Source organism: Meriones unguiculatus, chromosome 14, assembly GCF_030254825.1.
Source record: "Meriones unguiculatus strain TT.TT164.6M chromosome 14, Bangor_MerUng_6.1, whole genome shotgun sequence".
NCBI lineage: Eukaryota > Metazoa > Chordata > Mammalia > Rodentia > Muridae > Meriones > Meriones unguiculatus.
Genome location: NC_083361.1, coordinates 63,021,425 through 63,043,266, shown reverse-complemented (window position 1 = coordinate 63,043,266; position 21,842 = coordinate 63,021,425). Strand labels below are relative to the sequence as shown.

Here is a 21,842-nt window from a genome sequence, read left to right as displayed (position 1 = left end):
TAAGTGACAGCTCATGATGGCGACGATATAGATCAAGGGAAACACTTCTCCGTTGCTGGCGGGTGTGCAAACTTGTACATCTACTTTAGAAATCAATATGGCAGTTTCTCAGAAAACTGGGAATCAATTTACCTCAAGACCCAGCTATACCATTCCTGGGCATATACCTAAAAGATGCCCTACAATACCACAAGAACACTTGCTCAACTATGTTCATAGCACCTTTATGTGTAATAGCCAGAAACTGGAAATAACTTAGATGTCTCTCAACTGAAGATGGATAAAAAAATGTGATTCATTTACACAATAGAATATTGCTCAGCTGTTAAAAACAATGACATCATGAAATTTGCAGGCAAATGGATGGAACTAGAAAATACCCAGGTAACCCAGGCCCAGAAAGATAAATATGCTATGTATTCACTTATAAATAGATATTATCTGTAAAGTAAAGGATAATCATGCTACCGTCCATAGACCCAGAGAGGCTAAATAACAAGGAGGACTAAAGGCAGGGACACATAAATCTCCCTGGGAAGAGGAAATAAAATAGACACTATAGATGGACTGGGAAATAGGAACAGAAGATATCAGATGAGGAGAAGATTATTGACCTTGATTTTTTAACAAACCTAGTTTATTAGGGTTCATTAAAGGCTTCTATCTCCCAACCCCAACATGGGGTAGGAGGGACAGAGGGGCAGAGTTCTCTCTGGTATTTCCAGCTGGGTACAGTCATAGGATTCTATGGGTAGGGCAATACCAGTATCAGGTATCAGAAATCCAAAAGTCCGGATAACCAGCAAATCAGTAAACAGAAAATGCAGCAACAGGACAAACCAGCAGCAAGAAATCCTCCTCCAAGCAGCTACGCCTCCATCCTTTGGGCTGTCATAGTTATACCCCTCTAAGTCCTCAGAATTCAACTACTTCTACCTGGAAAAGACCACACTCTACACATGTGACACTTAACAGATGTGGACAAACTAAAATCCCCAACTTGGAATTTTAACAAAAATATGTTTACATATCATAAACCGAAAAGTCCACAACAGAAGATGGGGGAGACTGTACTGAGAGAGACAACTGGAATTGAGAGCAATTTGGGGAAAGCTAGAAACCTAGAGCAATGGCAATCCCCAGGAATCTATTAGGGTGACCCTAGCTAAGACTCCTAGTAATGGGGGATAAGGAGCCTAAACCAGCCATCCTCTACAACCAGGCAAGACTTCCAGAACAAGGGTTGGGACACTAACCCGGACAGAAAAAAACTTCCATCTACTTCCATTTGTCTCGCTAGCATGATGTTCTTGTGTAAAGGTGGCACAGAAATTGTGGGAGTGGCTACCCAGGTACTGGTCCAGCCTTAGGCCCATGCCACAAGGGGGTGCCTACCTGTGATGCTGCCTGGAGAACCAGAAGGCAGAGGCCGAATGACCCAGAGACCTAGGATAGAGCCAAACACAATTAGCTTTCACTTCTTTATGGTACAAACATTAAAATTCTTTCTTCTAACATTTTGGCACGTATTGCAATGGAGAAAAAATTTGAGTATAACATTTTTAAAGATTTGTTTTTTTATTATGTACGTGTGTATGGGCTTGAATTTATGCACACAAAGCCAGAGCCTTTGGTTCCACTTGGAGCTGGAATGACAGGCAATTGTAAGCTGCCTGGCTTGGTGCTTGCAACTGAGCTCTAATCCTCTGTGAGAACAGTGTGTTCTTTCACCCCGTGAGCCATCTTCTTTCCTCTAATATGACACTGTGGCAATAGCAATCCAAAGACTTAAATTTGCACATACACACTTTTCTGGTATTTCCATTATAAATATTTTGCAAGGGATAAGCACAGAGTTGTGAAGTTGTGAAGCTACTCACTACAGAAATATTTCTTGCCATTTTGAAGCTCCTTAAGTTCCCTGAAATAGGCAATTAGTTAAATAAATCACTTCATATTATAGAACACCACCCACCCAACAATTAAAATTATATTACGGACATATATTCACGATCTGAAAAGCCATGCATAAGCTCTCACTCTGTGCTCTCATTTTCAAAGTAACAAATGACATACATACTCTCATCCATGCATGCAGGGTTACACACAAACATGTGTGTATACACACATTTAAAAATAAAACTACCACCAATGACTTGATTTTTCAAACATCAGGAGTTTGGTCATCTCAAGAGTTTGAAAAGATCTATGTGTTTTTCTACATTTTGTCTTAGTATTTGCCCAATATACAGCTAGATTTAAAACCCCATGCCAATTATCTCTTTGGCTTTAATGTTGTAATCCATGAAAGTCTTCATAATTCTTTCTTCTGGGCTGGTGAAATGCTTCAGTGGGTACAGTGTAACAACCAAATTTTAGATTCCCAGGACATACATAAAGTTGGGCATGGTGGTGCACATATTAACCCCAGTGCCCCTACAGTGTATTAGGAAGCAGAAAAATAAGACTCTGCAAAGTTCATGGGCCAGGTAGCCTGACATAACCCAGCAGAGAACAACAAAGTGAACCCAACTCAAACAAGGTGAACGTGGACGACTGACATCTGCGGTTGTTCCCTTTCCTCCACACAAGCACTGTGGGATGCAGATACCCATCAACACACACATGCTCAAAAAAGCAAACTTCTTCTGTAAAAATATGTTAATTGTACTATGAACATTACTCATGAAGTAGGTATAAATGAAGACAATGGGAGCTAGTTCATGGAAATGACATAAATAATCCTAACCATCAGATCATGCTTTGTTGTTATGACTTGTACTCATCAGATTCCCATTTTCTTTGCTCTTGGCATTGAGCCTCTACATGTTGGGAAAATATATCTTCTATCATGTCAGAAGCATTGCTCATTGGTTGAAAATTGTTAGGCATAACCATTGGCCTGGAGGAAACAATTACACTTGAGTGTTTTTGTAAAGAAAGAAAATTCCAATTATTCATTTCTTACCAATGAAGACTCAGGAGCCAGATGCCATGTTGAAAGCCTGTTAGCTCAGAGAGTCAGAGAAAGCATCCAGTTGATGCTCGTCCTACTCTATCAACATGCCAGAAGGAAAAAAAAAGCTTTCCTACCCAGCTCATGTCTCGGAGGAAAAAGCCAAATGCACTTTTTATTTCTCTACAATGTCTTATATACCCTTCTTTCAATGTCCCTAATTTCTGTTTAATCCCTGTAAACTGGTTGCTTGCTATGCCTCTTGACATAGGTTTAACTTATTTAATCCTGTTTACAGAAAGGTTAAAGGTGTGTGTTAGGGCTGAGCCACACCAAACAAGAAACAGGTTTTTACAGTCCACAGTCTTGGGGTTCACAGTGGAATTAAATATGCTGCAATGCTTAGATTCTGGATTTTTCAGCACATTCTAAACTATATTACTGTAATTTTGTGTTTTAGTGAGGATACAGTCCTAAAAATGTCATCACAAATACAATATGGAGCCTCTAAGTCCAAGAACACGTAGCTCTTTCAGAAGTGTGTATGTGTGTGTATGTGAGGGTGTGCGTGTATGTGTTTGATTGACAACTATTACACATGATAGTTAAAATGAGGGGCAAACTATCTTGACCTACTCTATACTTTGAAAAGTAAGGTTTCAGACATGAAGTGCCCATTTATTTTCTGAGGTAGCTTGCTAGGTAGAATTGGCTGTAACAGAGGTCAAAGCCACAGGAGCATTGAGATACACAATACACATGAATACAATGATGGAATATGAAGATATTTGATGTATTAACTCATTAATCACAGGTCATGCTAGAAGATTTTTTTATTTGTAAATAAAGTGTACATGCCATACCCAAATTAAAAATGTATAATTTGGATTCATGCAAAAAGTTCACCTGACTTTCAGAGGCCCTCTGTAGCAGGTTCCTAGGTTGTTTCCTCTTTTCTTCTTCTTTTGATGTCCATCCTGTTTGCCTTTTCGGATGGGGATTGGACATTTTAGTTAGGTTCCTCTCTCTTGTTTAGTTTCTTTAGATGCACAGGTTTTAGTAGGTTTGTCCTATGAGAAAACAGGAAACAAACTAGGAACCTACCACAGAGGGCCTCTGAAAGCCTCTGCCCTGCAGACTATCAAAGCAGATGCTGAGCCTGATGGCCAACTGTTGGGCAGAGTGAATGGAATTTTATGTAAGAAGTGGGAAATAGTAAGAGCTGGAGAGGACAAGGTCTCCACAAGGAGAGCAACAGAACAAGAAAATTTGAACACAGGGAACTTCCCAGAGACTCATACTCCAACCAAGGACTATTCATGGAGATAACCTAGAACCCCTGCACAGATGTAGCCCATGGCAGTTCAGTGTCCAAGAGGGTTACATTATAATGAGAAGAGGGACTGCCTCTGACATAATCTGATTGGCCTGCTCTTTGACCACCTCCCCCTGAGGGGGGAGCAGTCTTACCAGGCCACAGTAGAGGACAATTCAGCCACTTTTGACGAGAACTGATAGACTAAGATCAGAAAGGAGAGGAGAACCTCCCCTATCAGTGGACTTGGGGAGGGGCATGCATGCAGAAAGGGGAGGAAGGGTGGGGTCGGGAGGGGAGGAGGGAGGGGCTTATGGGGGGATACAAAATGAATAAAGTGTAATTAATAAATAAATAAAAATCTTTAAAAAAAAAGTTCACCTGATAAGGTTGGGGTAACTAAATGCAGTCTGGCTGGGGCTACAAACATGTTACCTTTGTTCTGATCCAGGGCCCCTTTAACAATAACTTCACTCTTCATTACATGTAATCTTAAAAAATACATCATCACATTTACTATGACTTTTTCAGCAACTTGCTAAAAACTATTGATGTAAGATTATCTATTGAAAAGTCAGTGATATGGAGAAATTATTTGGGGATCTATATTGTGGGGAGAGATTCCAATCCTGATAGTGATGACCACATCAGCCATCTTGGTGATTGCCAACAGCTGTCACTGAGTTTACGGACAGTCTTACTTTATCAGTACTGGATGGACTAAAGAAGAGAAAGTGTATTGATAATGGAAGGAAAGAAATAGGATGGTGGAACTGAGAGAAAGCTGAAATGAAACCAAAGAATCTGGTTTCTCTGCTATTTGTTTGCTGTGGGTCTTGTGCAAATGTCATGGTCTCTTTAGTCCTTGGTTCTCTCATGTAATTGTATTAAGTACCCTCAGCTACCATAGCAAAATGCTGTAAATTGGGTTACTTGAGCAACAGAATTTGATTTTTCTGGTCATATTGAAGCCTAGAAACCCAGAATTAGGCATTGGAAAGTTTGGTTTCTTCTGAAACCTCTGCTCTTGCACACAGATGGCCACCTTCTCTCTGTGTCCTCATATGGCCTTTTGTCTATTTACACACCTAGATAATCTGTATATAATTTCTACTTCATGAGACATCACAAGTCAAAAATGATTAGAACCCAACCATAACAGCTTCATTTCAGCTTGATAACCTTTTTGAGAACTCCAGCTCCAAATGGAGTTACATGCTGGTCTCTGGAATTAAAAAATTAGTAACACTAGTTTTCAAAGGGAAAACACAATTCAGCCTATAACATGGAGTAAATTTAAATATGCAATGAGATAAAAGATATGCAAATATATGATAGATTGCAAGATGCTATGCAATATAACACACTGGTTTCGGAAGGCCATGGACATACTGCCTCAGACCTACACCAGGAAAAACTGGCTCGGGGAGGCATGTTACAGCCTTCTTAAGTGGGAAAAAAAGTGAAAAGTGGGTTTAAACACACATACAGGACAACTGCTTTAGAAAATTCTGGTCATTTGGCATCCATCTTTTCATAAATATTCCCCCATTCCCCCATTTTCTTTGGACCAATGGCCTGTGTTCTCACCACAGAAGCTGAGGGATCCCTGCAAAGCCTTTCTTCTTCCGGAGGCTTCTTTTTACTCACATGGCACATGCCACCTTGGTTGGCCACCTGCTAGTGTTTTTCTGGGACTTTGTTCATATTTAGATGATACATGGACAGAGAAGAAAATATGTGGGCATTATTCATTCAAAGATTTCTGGTGGGTCAGTATGCTATGATGCCCTGCTTCTATGTGAGGTTTCTGTTTTGCTTTCTCTAATTTCTGATTCTTTTTCTTATCTTTTTCCCTAAATCCCATTTTGCTTCAAACGTCCAGAGTTTGTGTCTATTGTTTACCACTGAAAGAAATAATTAGTGAGGAGAATGAGAGGACAGACACTCAGAAGTTTGCAGAAGACACAAAATATAAGTGAAGATTGAAGAAAATAATGAAATGAGGGAGAAACAGGAAAACTGGCTGATAAGTGTCACGTAAGCAGTGATTTAAATTTTGACTGACACCTCCCCCAGCCTGAACTGTATTGCTCCCCAACCTGTGCTGAAGTCCTAATTCTCAAAGGCTCAGGAGGGGAACTTGCTTGTAAACAAGGACACTCAAATGCATTTTGCTAGGATACAATTGTTAGGGATGGTCAAAGTGAATAGTGCTCTCGTAAAATATAGGAAATTAGGAGATGACATGATAGCAAGGGCAGAGACCACAGAAATAGGTCTACTAGTCAAAAACCACTAGACATTTTCTGTAGCCCATTAGAAGCTAAGGTGGAGACTCCCAGCACACAGAATTGACCATCTCCATTGGGGGATCAGCCTCAGGCCTCCACAACTGTGAAGGAATACATTAGGATGCAAACCACTTGGTTTGTGGGGTTTCATTATAGCAGTCCTAGTAAATGAAATCAGTCACTCAAGACAGTTTCTTCAAGGGGGCAAAGATATGGCCCAGTGGGTAAAGCATGTTTACTGTGTAAGTATGAATGCCTGAGCTCACATCTCCAACACTCACATACAAACCTGGGCATTTAGGCACGTGTCTGTAATCCTAGCACTGGGCATAGAGTGGAGGCGTGGAGACAGGCAGGTCCTTGAGTCAGCTGTCAGACTATCTAACTGATCAGCAAGCTAGATTCAGTGAAAGACTGTCACAAAAATAAGGTGGAAAATGGAGAAAGACCTGACACTGGCCTCCGGAGTCCATACGAGCATGAGAGGACACTCAACCATAGAGGTATAAATGGGAGGGTATTATCACATACCAAACAAGGAATAAGCAAATAAATAAACACATCAATAAAAGATGGGTTTAAACAAACCAAGTGTTTCTTACCTCACTCTGTGTTATTTTTATGTTCAACAGCAGGACCTCACAATTTTTTATACCCGTATTTAATTTTGGTCCTAAATCTAGCTCATCAACATCATTTAGCATCTTAATTCTGTCAACTTTTGCATTTGTTTCCCCTGCCGGTTTCCATGTTCTACAAACTAAACATTTAGCTCCTCCAGGGTAGGGACTACGCCCTCTGTCTCCTGGGAACCAGGAAGTGAATGAGTCAATGGTGCTTAGAGGAGCACTGACCTCCCAGAAAGATATATAGTCTGGATGAACAGTGATGGTTTTATTATTGATGTCACTAACAAGTTCTGTGAATGGCAGATTTCCCACGGGTAAACTAAAGTCAGTAATATGGAAAAATCCTATCTGTTTCCATTAAAATGGCTCACTGGTTATGTAATAAAAGATTCATCATATTTCCACTATAGTTTTATAAAATCTATCAGAAGTTCCTGAAAAAGAATCAATGAATTGATGATTTAACTCGTGTAATCACCTATCTGTCTCTGCCTCTATTATCTATTTGTTTGTCTATGTACATACCCATTTGTCTGCTCCTCAGTTTACCTATTTATCTGTGTATTTAGCTAACACACAGAACAACTGGTTAAACTTAAGTCAGAGAAAATTCTAGGTGGGTTTTTACCTTTTGTGTTTATTGATTCAGTAACTGACCTGAAGCTTTCTGTTTAAGGATGACAGTTTCCATGTGTTGACTACATTTTTATTATGAAAAAGAAAAAACAAAACAAAACATTACCCCTTCATATTGTGACATAAAAGACAGAGCTTGCATTCATTTTCTTTTCTCCTACCTGTGGCCCAGTGGTCATGGACACCTGTTGACATACTGTCTCACATCTTACTCATCATTATCCCTTGACTGACCTAAAGCCAATCACCCCATTGTCCTTCTAGCCCCTGGAAAATGAAGGACCTGAGGTGACCAAGCTCAGGCGGATTCTTTCTGCCAGGCATCTTTTGATCCTTTAGTCAGGGGAGGAGCTGTTTGGTGATGGGGGTGTTATGTAGATCTATGTCTTTAAGATGGAGGCTCTCTTTTTAAAACAAGCAGTTCTTGGCAGGAACTTGAAAATTGACAGGGTCAGGAATAGAACAGGTTTAGTAGTAATCATATTTCTTTTTCAAAAACCCTCTTCTTAATGTTTATAAGAGAAAGGCGTCAGAGATGTTGCTTTTGAGGGTATGGATTTTATTGAATTGCCAGAATAAATAATCTATGACTTAGGAGGAAATTTCTATTAAATCTATTTGAGGCCTTGTGCATATGAAGGGATTCCATATGAATACAGCATTACTACTGACTTATAAATAACTCATGGCTATCATTTGTACAAGTGTCTGAAGCAATGCATGTCATGAAAAGACATTTGGAAAATCAGGAGCTTCCCTCCAAACCCAAGAATCCATTTTGAGACCGATCAAAACAGTTTCAGGAATCCATGGAGATTCTGGAAGGCAGCCACAGCCCTGATAGAATAGGAAGTAAACAGTTGCTACAGAGAAGCCCTGAGGCTGGTGATGACTGTCAAGCTAGAAGATCCTCTGAGCATAAAAATCAATGTTTGAACTACATAATATTGAAGTTTGGTCTGATCCCCAAAACATGTCCACTGGATTGGTTTTCAGGAAATCACTATGGATGTTGTCTATATTTCACTGGACATATTCCATACATGGTCTCACTAAAGCTACACACCACATAGAGAAATCTGAACCTTTTTTTTTTTGCATAGTATCTACTGGATGAGTCATAAGGGCAGAGAAAACCAACATTGGTTAAATATTCACCACTTTCCAAACACTAAGAAAATGTTGATTAAATCTCAAGAGAATCCTTTGAAATATGAGTTTATTTGAGATATGAGAAAAAGGACCTCCTGCAGAGAGTCCAGGACAGGAGAAGCAGCAATGAACTTGGCTTTGTTACACTCCTAGCACTTTTCATGTTGCATGTAAAATGGAACACCATAGAACATTATTGGGATTTTATATTAAAATATATTACCAACAATAACAAAATATTAACAGATCAAAAACTTAATCTTTACAAATCCCTGGGGCACTAGAGTCTATGTTTAATATGCCAAGTTTAGATATTTCATTGCAGTAAGCTCTTTTGCTGCTCTTCCTCCTGAAGAGATCAACATTGGTCTGTCTAGAAAAAGGCCCATTGATTTGCTTTAGGTGTCAATGAGCCTTTCAGAATTTCATGAACTGTGTGTGTGTAGCTTTTATTTCCTTCTCAGAAATTTCCTACTTCACCCCAAAATTTAGGACCGGGGCTTGGCAATTTATGCCTGAAATCCCAGCATATAGGATGCTGGTGCAGGAGGACTGCCACAAATCTGAGGCCAGTCTTCATAATGAGTTCAGAGCCACCCTGAGCTCCAGAGTCAGATCCTGTCTCAACAAAACACAGCACAAAAATACACTTAATGTAGTAGATTCGTTGAGCTATTTTTGTGAGTCTCCAATTACTGATGCTTCTTCAGTGGACAACATAAGGATGGACAATATGAACAAGCAAGGAGACAGTTCCTTAAAATGAGATAATGGGTGCTTAGGAGAAATTGAGGAGAAATTCACTGTGCAAAGGGAGGGGAGCATCTCAACATAGTTTATATGTTGTGCTTCACATCCACATCCTTACGTCAGTCTTGAGAACAAGTTAGGAACCCCCCCCGACACACACACACACACACACACACACACACACGAAGCATCCAGAAGAACACACACAGAGGTGGACTTGCATCAGGAATCTTTGGCATAGAGGAAGATTTGAACTAAAGGAAATGGTCAGACATTGGAGTAGAACTAGAAACGGGTATAACTGCATCTTATCTCATCTATTTACTCATTCTAGTTTGTTGTTTATTTGTATTGGAACCATGACCACACTTTTACCAGACTCTAGTACATTACAGAGTAAATTCACAACCATACCAGGCATGCTGCCACTTAGACCTTGAATATTCTCCAAACATCCACACGTTAAACAAATGGACTCTAGTCCGTGGTGTCGCTGGTGGAAACTTTAAGGAGTAGGGCTTATTGGAAGAAGGTTAGGTCACTGGGCCTGCTCACATGGGAAGGATATGGAGACTCTAACCTCCCCCTTTCCTCTTTCTCGATTTTCTTCCTGGTCATCTCCCTAGTGAGCAGCCATCTCCCTAGATATGCTGTCCATGAAGGGTTATGTCATATCACAGGTCCAAAAGCAACAGACTGATCCAACCAAGCAGAAACAAACAAACAAACAAACAAACAAAACCTAGATGATGTAAGCTTTTCTTTATAATTCCAATATCTTGAGTGTTTGTTGAAGAAAAAAAAATGGTAAAATAATCCAAGGAATCAGCAGCAGGGTTCCGTGTCAATAACTCAACACAATTAACGCCCTTTTCTCCTTCGCTTTCTTTGATGTTCCTTTTCAAGCCTCCTGGGCCTCATAGAATTTTGATGAGCAAGTGTTTCATAGCTTTCGTTATTGTCCTTTTGTGTCTTCCTGATCACCTGGCCCTGCCCTGGTTTTCTCTCTTCTCTCTCATACTATTCTGCGCTGTCATTCTCATAGCTCCTGGGAGGACCTGTACACTGCCATGTTTGGTAGTGAGAATTTGATTCCTTTCAAATCCAAATTATGTTATGTGACTACGTTTTTGTTTTAATCCCAGGTGTGAGATAGGGGGCTGCTTCAGATTGTCCACACAATTAACTACAAGGTCTCTCATGCACTAGCAGGGGTGCGATTTGTGCGAGTTGCAAATAGTTTAATTCTGGGAAGTCTTGAGAGGATACAATTGCCAGAGCCTGGTAAGGGCCTGGGAGTACTCCGAAGAAGAAGAGGAGGAGGAGAAGGAGAGGAAGAAGAGGAGAAAGAAGAGGAAGAGGAAGAAGAGGGGGAAGAAGAAGGAGAAGGAGGAGGAGAAGAAGAAGGTTGCTGATGGTCCTGGTTGCTACTGTTGTGGTTTGATGAAAAGTTGGCAAGACCCTGACTAGGAAGAGTGGACTTGCCCCAAAGAACATGACAACTCCAATCAGCAGAAAGTATTCTAAAGAGAAATACTTCCCCGTTACCCTCCAACCTTCCTTCTCTCCTACCTAGTGTTGGGAGGTTAGAAGGGATTAAGGTATATAAGTGCTGGAAGGGTAGTGGAGGTATAAGAACCCAAATAAAGTAGACTCCTAACATATACCAGCAATGTTCCTGTTCTTTAGAACTGTGTGCCTCTCTGCTTTTATGCTGTTCATGCTCTGTATCTATGACGATCATTCTGTTTGACTATCTCTTCTTCTCATCTTCCTCCTCCTCACCATTTTTCTTCTATTTTAGAATCAGGTAGGTGCCAACTCCAGAGTACTTGCGCCCAAGTGACACTTGTGTGGCAAACAATTAGTGCTACCATAGGGATTTGCTAGATTATATAAATAATATCTTTCTGTTGGAGTATTTCTAGTCCAAAAATCCGAAGTGGCCCAGCGTGAATACTTTTGAGGTATAGACCTGATGCTTAAAGCAGTTTTAGATTTAGAACACTTAGATTTTGATTTTCTGTTTAGGATGCTCGACAAGCAAAGCCTACACAAATATAAAAATTAAAAAGCTGTGAAATCTGAAACACTGTTGGTCCCAAATATTCTAGAGAAGAGATAGGCAACCTGTATTTGCATGCTTACCTCTGCCACGGAGGCCTTCTCCATGATGTCCCAGGGCCCATGTTATTGGCCAGTGGTCACTGAGCAATCTCTCATATTAACTGCCTTAAAAACATAAGAGGTATTTTTATTCTCAGTTGCAAATAAAGAATCCCAGGATAGAAATGATTAAGTAACTTGTTTTAGGTCATGATGTTAGAAAGTAGCTGAAGAAAATTTACATATAATCACTCAGGCACCAAAATCTTCCTCCCTAGCCATTGGACAACACTGCCTACCTCATCCTTCAGCCCATCATCCATTGCCCTGATCTCTCTAAGTGGGGATCAAGGTTGGTTGAATCAGTGTTTGTCTAATGCAACTAAACTGGCCACAGTTGTTTATAGGTGAGGAAAATATTATCCTAGTGCCTTCTTCAGAGCATGGCAAATGAGTGGGTCTTTTTTTTATGTGTTCTGGTTTTAAATCTATTTGTTTTATTTTATTTTTTTCTAAGTGACAGGGTAATCATCTTTCCATCAGTGCATACAGACACGGTACAAACTGTGAAAACAGCTCCATATTGAGGCAATTCATTTCTGAAATGAAAGCCATCCTGCGCTTCCAGGCCCCCAGATTCGTCTCTGAAATGCCCATCAAGCAGGCGTGTGGTGCGTTATTAAAAACTAGAAAGAGTTAACTACCCTTGCACAATATGCAGTCATCTACAAGGTGCCTCTCAGCTGTTGCTGAGTTAAGGCTGGTCATGGACTGTGCCTCACTGTCCCCTTGAATACCACTTTCTTGCTCTCTGGGGAAGGAGAATGATGGATATTTCTAATTACATCCGGCCATGCTCTTCTCGGCTTGCTTCCCTGCAGGTTATACTATTTGCCAATATCTATTTAACTGTAGCAGTAACAGGGAAAACTCCCAAGTCTAATCAACTAGAAATTCTTTGCCTCTCTCCCACTTTAGGGGAATCATAGTGTTGCAGTTGAGGTCATCTTTATATATGAAAGAGGAGCAAGGTTGGAGAAAAAAAAATTGGTATTAAAAATAGAGCCAAGTTCCAGACACTTTACTCTCTAGAGCTCATGGAAGATTCTGGCCTTTCATTATTAATGTTTAGCTCTGATGGCATGCACCCACCTCAGGAGCATGCCAAAGATCCTTCACAGTGACCTGGACCGGAGGCAGGAAGTGTCCAGGTAAAAGTGTGACCCATCTGGTCTGCCTGACTGGAGCCATGACCATTTCTCCCATTACCTCCTCTCAGTGCCTCAGGCTGCCTCTAACCTGAAGAATGCCTCCTCCAAAGTTCACAGTTTAGAGTCAGAGGTTACGAATCAGCTAACTCACTAAACATAATACTGAACTATGCTACCAAATATGAGCAATTATATATATATATATATATCAGGTGAAAGATACTTAGAAAATCTTAGGTTTGAATGCATCGCAGATGGTGCAGAAAGGGGAAGGGATCTTGGATGGTATGCACTTTCCATGCCAAACACTAGGCTTGATTCTGAATTCAAGAATTTTCAATTAATTGCTGTTAGCATTCTTTGGCTACATATGACAACATCAACATTTGTACAGTTGAGAAGTGAGCTTAATTAGTTCAAATAACTTTCCCAATGGCCCTTTGAGGGAGCTAAACTTAAGCCTTAGTTAATGATCTCCAAAGTGTTGGCTTTCTCCTTTATTCCCCATTGGTCCCAGGTCGAGAAAAGGTGAAACATTTTCATAGGTAGCCAGGACAAGAGCCAGGTGCATGCAAAATTTAATGATCCACTCCTTAGAGCTTGTGGAAGATTCCAGGATTTTCTTACTAAATCAGAATCCTGACATCTCCTCCTGCCTTGAGAGCAAGCTGAGGATCTCCATACCTGCCCTGTTGGATCTAGCCTGATACCAAGGTTGGCATCTGATGACAAGTTGCCTAAAATAAGCATCTGTCTAAATCCAAGGCCTAGGTTAGGAGTGGTAACTAAGAAAGAAGAAAGAGAAGGAACCAGATGTACTTGGAGAGTATGAAGAAACACAGAAGGGATCCAGTGATGTCTAAGAAAGGCCAGAGGAGGCCTGATTGTTCAGAGCCAGACTCTGTCTAATTAGAAACTGGGGGATGAGACACAGTCACACACACACACACACACACACACACACACACACACATACCCTGGGGAAATGACAGGGTCAGGATCCTTGAGAGGGTCCTACTCAAGCCTGGCCTGATAGAGAACTGTTAGGCATAAATCCTTAACTCTTATATGCCCGGGTCCATAATGAGGCTAATCTCGTCAGGGGACCCTGTTGTCTTTGGTTTCTAGATTGAGAGACTACAAGTTAAAAAGATGACAGAGTCACTGATCCTGTCAAAGCTTGGGGCAAGGCCTACATGTTATCATATTGTAGAAACTGACAGTATTACCAGCTCCTCCCACATTCCATCACTTAGCATGTTGCACTTTCATTCACCAAAGACTTGTTTGGGAATTTACTGTGATTTTTTTCCCTGAACATTGGTGCTATTAAACTGCGTGACATGCCCTGTTCTGCTGTGAATAGAGGCAAAACCCACTATGATGAGTTAGAAGCCTAGACTCTCCCTTATTGAGTTTATGACTGAAGATGCTAGAACATAAATAGAGATAGTTCAAATATTAGGCCACATATTATATGGACCCCAGTGGAGGTGTGGAGAAGAGCTTTCAAGGATAGGAGAGAAGAAGAGCTCGTTGTGTGAGTAAGGTGTCAGTGCTGATTTGGTGAGTTTTGTATAGTTCATTGCTTTAACGTAAGAAGCACAAAGAGGACTTAGACCAGAAGCAGGATTTGTAAGAATGAGCCTCATGCCTGGGTCATATCTCTTTTCCTAACACCTGTCCCCTGTGTTGGGCCCATTCCAGTCAAGGAGTCAAAACTTCTTGTCATCCCCATGCCCACATCAGACCTCAGAAGGCCTTCCTCTACTTTGTCTGCTTTTCCAGTGAAACATGCTCTTTCTCAGATATCACTAGTATTCCTTCCACTGTAGAGCAGTTTAAAATAAGATTCCTCCGCTTTCTTTGCTGATTCCCCTTTGGTTAAAAATTCAGGACCCAATGGCTAGAGTTACAAGATCTTTCTTCACCAAAAGCCACAAGCAGTCATATTCCCAGAAGAGGAGGTAGGAAGACAGTCTCCCTTTCAATATAAAGAATATTGGTGAAGTGGGTTGTTTGTTATCGCATGGGAAGCATTTGTTAAACTGAATGGTCATTTGGGACACACATATCACCACCTTCTTTCTTGTGTGAGCATTCTGGAAGAGGCTTCTAAGATATACATTGGGCTCTAAGATACACATTGTCATGGGAGTTTGTCTCAAGAACGTTTCTCTCTTCACATTGTATTGATGACAGAGAGGTCATCTGGTATAATCATCTATTCAAAGGCCCTGAGACAGTGTCCCTTCATATAGCCTGAATACTGGCCTAGATGGCTGACAAATTAGGATGTGAAAGAGTACTTTAATCTTTTGATATAATTAACTATTTGTGTTAGACAGCCCTGTGTATGAGCAGTCTTGTTCAGCTCCATGTACAAGCCCTCTGTGGACCACTCAGCTTAGGTACAAAGTCCTAAAACCCACCAAATTTACATCCTTTGGCTGAAGTTCTGTCCTCTCAATATGCTGAAACAGCATCAAGTGAGAGAAAGAGAAATGACCACTGTTCCATTTAGTACATTTGGTAATCACTAGCTGTGTGAGCAAAACTCTAAATTTTAACTGTTTTAAAGTCTGTTAATTTTCACAATGAGAGTAATAGTACCTGCTCTAGAAAGCTGTGAATATAAAACAAGTCGGGGCTATAGCAAGCTCATACATATGCAGAATAGTACTTCTTTGAACTTTCCAAATTGTAAAGAAAATGGTTCCTAAGAAGACCCGAACGCAATTTTTATAAATTATCTTGGATGTAAAAAATTATGCTTGGTTTGCTAAAAAGCTGACTTAAGCTTAGGCATGGACACATTTTTAGAAAATATATTTATGCATATATCCAGACTATATACCCAAGTGTACATAATCTCTCACTCCTTTTCTTCTCTCTAATCTTCTCTTTCTCTCCTCTCCTCTTTCTCTCCACTCTGACTTTTCTCATTTTTTCCTCTCCTCTCCCTCTCCCTCTCCCCCCCCTCTCACACACACACAGACACCTTGAATTAATTGTAGGTGTGGTAAGCATTTAGTGCCAGCATTAATTTCCAGTCCCGCCTCACTAAGGAATTACCACTGCTAATCTTAATTAACCTTAACATAGTAAACACGATTGCTGGCAAGAGTTTCCCCAGGCTCCCTTCGTTGCCACTCTCTAAACTTAGTGTTAGCTGAATTGGACCAGCATCCCCAGTACACCAAACAACAAGAAAGGAACACTGCACAGCCCTTTGACAGGACTAAGAAGCAGGATTTGTTCCAGCACTCAAACAAGAGAAGGAATGCCTTGTATGGGTCTGGGCCTCCATGAAGGAAAGAAACATTTGCCACACCTTGAGGAGAACACCCACCCCCAGTTTCTCTGATGTACTTTGGTTATTAACTAGATCATATCACTAGTTTAGTTTCACTGTAATTATTTGTGCTGTTTTGCATCTCTCTTGCGTAATACATTGAGAACCTGTGTACAATGGAGTATGTCTTCTTTATTTCTGTCTTCAGTGCTTGCCTTATTTAATTCTAGCACACAATTAAATGGACGGATGAATGATAGATGGGCAGGGGTGGATGGATGGATGGATGGATGGATGGATGGATGGATAGATAGATACATAGATACATAGATGAATGAGTGCATAGATGAGTAGGTAGATGAAGGGATAGATTATGGGGAATTTGTAGATAGGTCCATAGGTAGATGATAGATGGCTGTATAGATAGATGGCTGTATATCACATCTTCTGGTTGAGACCTAAAATTAGAAAATTGTTTTAAAGATCTTAGTGTTAAAGGGTACCAAGTGTCACTCCACCATGACAAGATGCTTAGACAATCAGTCATAGGTGATTATATTGACTGGCACTACATCCTTATATACCTCAAGGTTATGACCATCTCTCTCCTGACTCTGTATCAAAACTGGTACTTCTCCCAGTCACCACCCTCACTCTCATCTCTCTTGGTCTTATTGTGGACCATTAGAGCTGAAAATTAGCTGTGACTTAAGCATCCCCAGAAGGCTCTGAACCATTTGCCAGTGAGTAACTTACCCAATCAATACATGAGATGCTTAGCTACTTTAAAACCCTTATCCAACAGCATGAAATAGCATGTCAAGGCTGCTGGTTCATGATTCTCGAGAAAAATGTTTACTGCCTCTCCTGTTTACTGTCTTCTGCCTTACTCCTCAGCCATGACGGTGGTCAGCGGTTACCCAGTTCTTTCTCTCTCTCCCTCTTTCTTTTCTTTCTTTCTTTCTTTCTTTCTTTCTTTCTTTCTTTCTTTCTTTCTTTCTTTCTTTCTTATCTTCCTCCTCTTTTCCTTTATTCCAGGGTTTTCTTAGCTCTCTATTGCCAGTCTGCAGGAGGCAGACAGTGATGAGCTGATTGGAAACTCCCCTCACCCCAGACTTAACTTGGCTCCCTACTTCCAAGTAGAAGAGACTTCTTAAATTTATTATACCTTTGATTATGCCTTCTGGTTTACAGTGGTTATTAAATAAAATAACAAATAAGAGAGCCCAGTGTCTTTTTGTCCTCAGTATTAGTTACCAGCCAATCCTGAAGAGCTTTTTAGCTGTGTCTGCTGAAGGGCACCCTGTCTTTGTTTCTCCCCGACCAGTCAAAGCAGTGGAGTCTGGAGAGATTCCAGGGCTTATGGGATATCCCTGCGCTCTTGGACCTCATCCAGATTCTTCTCCACTGGGTGGGTCCTATCACAAGAAACTCAGTTAGCATTTTTAAGTGCTTGTTTTCATCCTGCTTGCTGTTGCTTTCCAGGAAGAGAAGACAGGAATGGTGGCTTCGTGCCACCAAATTTACTATGATTTCCATGTCTGTGACCTCACCTTCTTCCTGAATTCTAGTATTAAGACCTAATTCCCCAGGCTACAGTATTGGGAGGCATAGGCCTCTAAGACCCAATTCTAAGGCCATAGTATTAGGAAATAGGCTCTCTAGGAAGTATCCCATTCCCTCATGAATGTGATCGGCTCAAGAACTTGTTTGCCTTTTTCACCATGTGAAGATACGGTATGAACCAATTAACAGGCCCTTGGCAAACCCAGTATCTGCAAGCACCTTGGACTTAGGCTTTTGAGCAGCAGTAATGAAAACCAAATGTATGTGGTTTATACGTTATCCAGTTTTGTGCTTCAGAAGACTCAGTAAACTAAGACAATCTTCCAACTGGTGTGTGTCCGAGTGACAAGAGGAAAAGTTTAACACTTATGGCCATTTTCACTAAAGTTGGAAGGGGCTTTTTCTTCAATTTTTCTTCCTTTTGGTTCATCTCTCTGACTTTCTTTGGAAAACAGCCACTCTTTCGTCCTGCCTCCAACTGTCCTGGCTTCAAGATGCTGGAAGCAAAGAGGATGGGCCAGCCAAAGTAACTCAGTATCACAATGGCTAAAACCTTGGCATTGGGATTCCGCCCACCTGTGGGCAAGGCCAGCTAGCTATTGTATTACCTCATTTCTCATCTCTGACAGAATACCTGATGGAAGCAACTTGAGGGCTTGGTTTGGTTCACAGTTTAGGGGGTTCATTAGAGAGGGGGTAGCCGGGAAGTTAGCATGGCAGCAGGACATTGCAGCTTTTCACCCTGTGGTGGCAGACAGGAAACAGAGAGCTTAGGCCCAGAAGCTGGGCAGAACTACGGCTCTCATGGCCTTTGCCAAGTGACACACCTCTGCCAGCCATGCCTATCTCCTCAAAGTTTCCATAATCTCTCAGACAGTGCCCTAGTTAGGAACCAAATACTCAACTGCATAAACATGAGTGGGAGTGGAAGGGATATATTTTACAGTCAAATCATAACAGCTGCTATGCAGGCCTTGGGGCCTGCAATGAGTACACACGGGTAAAGACATCCAGGGAAGTGAACACTCAAGGTCAGTGGCTGGGCCCGAAGCCAACTCCTGCTGTCTCTCTCCAAATGCCTCCAGTTCTCCAGGGACAGAGGACATTTCCTAGTCACCAAAGGACTTATCCAACACTCAGAGACCCCAATAAACCTCAGTGCCATATGTCTGATATTTTTATAAGTCATTACCCCCATCCCAGGAAGCTAGCAGAGGACAAAGACAAGACAGCATCTGAGACCAGCCCTGTACCTCTGTTTTCCAGCCTTGTCATCAAGTGAAGGGTCTTTGGTGGCCTCCGGCACGAGCACCGTGAAGTTACCATGTAATGCTAGACTCCTGGAGGGAATTATATGTTGTGGAGGGAGGGTTCTCTGAGCCATGGGTTCCAGAGCCAAGAGTATGAAGTGCCATATCCAGAGGATAATCCTAGAAAGCCCAAGCCCATTTAAGAAAGGAGCTCTGAGGCTCTGGAGCGATAGGACAAGATGGGAAAGCTACAGAGCATGTAGGAAGATGTGGGTTCAAGATATGCCATGGCCTGGACAACTGGCCAAGGTAACTAAACTCTGGGAGTAGTATATTCAGCTCTAAACCAGGAGTCAGTACTCGCTTTACCAAAACTAGGCATGAGAATTTTGTAAGGATATGTATTTTAAAAGCATGTTGAAATGATGACATTACATTGCTACTACTGTTCATCATTATTATTAATCGTAAGTGATAATGGCAGCAAAAGTTAAAGTCTGAGAATTAGAGGTTTTCAATGCATCTCAAAAACATCTCAGATAAAAGTACTTTTTCTAGGTCAGTATTTTTAAATTTTCTTATGTCATGTGACCTACAGTATGAAATAATCTGTCAACACCATAAATCAAATTCCATATGCAACATATGTCTGCATATATACATACAAGACAAAGGTTTCATGCAATAATACTTACTTTGAAAATAATTTTTTTCTGTTGTTTTCAAGTCTGCTTTGTTCCACTTGAAAATAAGATGTTAAAATTGTTTAAGTTGATTTAAACAACTACCAATAATCCTAAGTGACTCCTTGAAAGCATTCATCTGGATTAGAGGTCAGCAGGTGATTGTGAAAGGCCGTAGCTTCTGGTCCATTGTTTACATGCACTCAAGCTTTCTAGGTAGACACGTGCTAATAAGTTAATATGCATTAATTATGATACAAAAAGTCTTAAAACCTGAATAAACTTCTATCTCAAAACATTTAAGAGACCAAATATTACGACTGTTATTCAGCCATTTACCTTGAATTTTTCAATATACAGTTTAAGTAACATTTTTAGTTTAAAACATTTTTAGTTTAAGGTTGTCTCTGAGAAAATATGTTTCCTGTTACAACCCTTAAGAGAGATAAGGAGCTAAAGAATGCTACTAGTTCTCTCTATACCTAGTCCATACCATTTTACAGGCTATGGCCATCGTAACATATAAGTAAGATAATCCATAAAACACATGTATATGGACTAGAGAGCAATAAACAGAAATAAAGCTGTCATTTTGTTCCAAGAGTACATAATTATAAACGTTTAAAAGCTGTTGGAATCAGTAAGTGAATTTAACAGTTACAGAATACAAGATAAATATCAAAACTAACTTGAATTCCCATACACCAGCAAAGAACAAGTTTAAAATGAACTAAATAAATAATTCATATAGATTAGTATCCAATTTTTCCAGACGCTTAAGTATGCTCACATAAAAGACCTTTAAAAGTAAACATATATAGCAACATGGAACAATATAAACAAGATCTAAATAAATAAAGAGCTATAGCATATTCATGTATTAGAAGGATTAATTTTTCCAAATTGATCTAAACTCCAGAATGTTTCTTTGTGAGAGTGTAGAAATAGGCAATCTGAGTTTTGAAATTTATATGTATGTGTAAAAATTTAAAAATATTCAGAATAAATTTAAAATGCTTCTACCAAAAAATATCAAGCCATTATTTGACATTGTAATTAAGATTCCCCAATTTGTACTAGGAGAAATAAATACATAAATGCAACAGTATACCCATATGCAAACATTTGACATATAACAGAAATCACACCGTAGTTCGGAGACAGGATGGATCATATTAACGATAAGTGATGCTGAATCATGTGTTATGCATAAGCAAAAACAAAACAAAATTTGATCCCTGCTTTGACACACAAAGAAAACTCAATTTTACATGGGCTTATATAGCAAAGAACCCTATCTTCAGAATTCATTTTAGTGTAGAATTCCTTAATAGAAATATGTAACAAAGTATAAGTTAAAGCTATACCTTTTGAATACTATAGGAGAGTCTTACAAAAATATGAAAAGAAAATATAAGTACTCATAAAAAAAGGAAATTAAATTCACTGGATACACAGAAATATGGTTATGTGCTACAAATCTGAATACATTATCTATTAAATAGAAACATATTGATATCCAAAATACATGGAAGATAGATGAACAAGGAAGAGATATAGAATTCAAAAGAAAAATCAGATGAAAAGAATTTAAGAGGCACCTTAAAAGACATACAAAATCAGCCAAAAAAAATCAGATTTAATCCACAATAATATACTATTTAAGATACTCAGAAAAGGTAGATAAAATTAAGAGGATCAACCATATTAAATACTGGTCAGTAGCGAGGTATCTGAAATTGTCATGGACTATAAAGTTGGACATGCTTTGGAAAATTCTGACAATGTCTGTTAATGTGATCGTATTCATGACCCAGAAGTTCTAGTCACAGTAAAAGATGCACCCAATGGAAATAATGGCTTGCCCTCACCAACAAACATGTTCAAGAACACACATATCAGCTGTACTTAGACTCACCGAGAACTAGAAATAGGGCACACACGCATCAAGAGTAACCTGACTGAATGAAGAAACTATTATGAAGTAACAGGATGGATG

At 40.0% G+C, this 21,842-nt stretch overlaps 1 long non-coding RNA gene across 1 annotated transcript; it reads right to left on the bottom strand.

Annotated features, from left to right (window-relative positions):
- Positions 1-3,972: 3,972 nt before the first annotated feature.
- LOC132647068 (uncharacterized) lies at positions 3,973-19,950 on the bottom strand. The gene is made up of 3 exons (XR_009585344.1): positions 19,856-19,950; positions 11,881-11,964; positions 3,973-4,026 (listed from the first exon to the last, which is right to left on the bottom strand). It is a non-coding gene; the product is annotated as an uncharacterized LOC132647068 (long non-coding RNA).
- Between the last annotated feature and the right edge of the window lie 1,892 nt (positions 19,951-21,842).